The sequence below is a fragment of the Mytilus edulis genome, chromosome 8 (genome assembly GCF_963676685.1).
Source record: "Mytilus edulis chromosome 8, xbMytEdul2.2, whole genome shotgun sequence".
Classification (NCBI taxonomy): Eukaryota; Metazoa; Mollusca; class Bivalvia; order Mytilida; family Mytilidae; genus Mytilus; species Mytilus edulis.
This window is the reverse complement of record NC_092351.1, coordinates 65218884-65220687: the sequence shown is the minus strand read 5'-3', so window position 1 is coordinate 65220687 and position 1804 is coordinate 65218884.

Below are 1804 nucleotides of genomic sequence, written 5' to 3'. Positions count from 1 at the left end.
GTGACTCGGTGTTTATATATCCCTCCATTTTGCTTTTGTCACTGTGTTTCTTTGTTGAAACAGTTATTTGTATGTTTTGTGATTAAGGTTTTACAACAATGTTGACGGTCTAATCTTTTCCTTAATGTGTCTGTTTGCTTTGCTTACAGATTATCGTCAATACACTGGAATTCATTGCGACTGTCATACATATCGGAGGGTTAGCTTGTTAAAATAAAACTCGATTTTCCCCACCATTTCTACATAACGAAATGCCTGTACAAAGTCAGGAATATGACAGTGGTTTTCCATTCGTCAGATGTGTTTGAGCTTTTGATAAAGAATTTTCCGTTTTAATTTCCCTTTATCTGTTTTTTTTTGTTATTTTACTTTTTATTTGAATGCATATTCAACTTTTCTTTACAGAGGTATAAAATAAAGAATGATTTACGTAGCTGTGATCATTAAAATTATAATGATCAACCTGTGACAAAACACACAACATGGTAGGACTTTGTTATCAAAAACTGAAATATATTTTTAAGTCATTATTAAAAGAGGGACGAAAGATACCAAAGGGACAGTCAAACTCATAAATCTAAAACAAACTGACAACGCCATGGCTAAAAATAAAAAAGACAAACAGAAAAACAATAGTACACACGACACAACATAGAAGTGTCTTATTTAAAAAAAAATGAAATATTACTTTTATCAAAACTTATAGGTTTCCATTACAAACAAATTTTCAGTCAAAAACGAAGGATAGAGGTTATTAACACACTGAATACCGCTGATGTTATTCGGTGTATTGTTTTACAGCTAACTACATCTGTACTTCAGAGAAAAAAAGAGCACTAGATGTCTCATAAAGTTGTCTTAAAACAGGATCTATCAATACTAAGTCAAAGACAGGGATTTTTATATGGGTTTACTATTATGTAAAATAGTTTTGATGGTTTGTTAATTAAAATTAAAAAAAAAGGTTTCCGATTTCAATCGTTTTAATGTCCAATGTTTATCTCTCTCTAAAGACTTATGGCATATTACATATTACATATGTGCAATTGTGAGATACATAAAATTGTTATGATTTTTATAAATAAAACACGATTTTAACATTTGTCATCCATGTGTGTCTGTTTCATAACTTGAAAGAAATTATTAAACGTGTTGTTTTCATTCTTTTTAATTTCTTGACCTAAAGCATATTACACGTGCAAATGTGAAGTAAAATATATTTTCATATATAAAACACGATTTAAACAATTTTCGTTTTCATTGTATTTTTGATTGGTAATTTTGTTTATTTTAAACACTATTTTTTAAATACTTTTTTATAAATTACTTCTTGACCAATTTCAATGGGGCTTTTAACATATGCTAAATCTGACCGTGGAGTTAGATTTTTGATTTTGGGTCAGGTCTTAAATTTGACCTCAGGAATTAAAAAGTAATTCGTGACGTTCTTTGGTAGGCTGAATCCAAACATGTGTTTTTTTAATTTTTTGCCAATGTTTCTAGTTTGTGGGATCCAAACTGTCTAAATCTTTTGAATTTCAACATAAAATGAATAGTTGAGGTTCTTTGGCATGCTGAATCTAACCGTGTATTTAAATTTGGAATGTTGATCCAAGTTATTAAAATGGTCTACATTGAGGTCCAAATTTTTTTTAAAATTTCATCAAAAGTGAATTCTAGCTTGAATGTTGTGTACATACTTGCCACCCCCCCGCCCCCAACTGTGCAGGGTTTTACCTCTGTGGTAGTATCCAGCTGCGCATTCCAGATAATTTCATTTAGTTTGTGTTTATATCAAGGATGC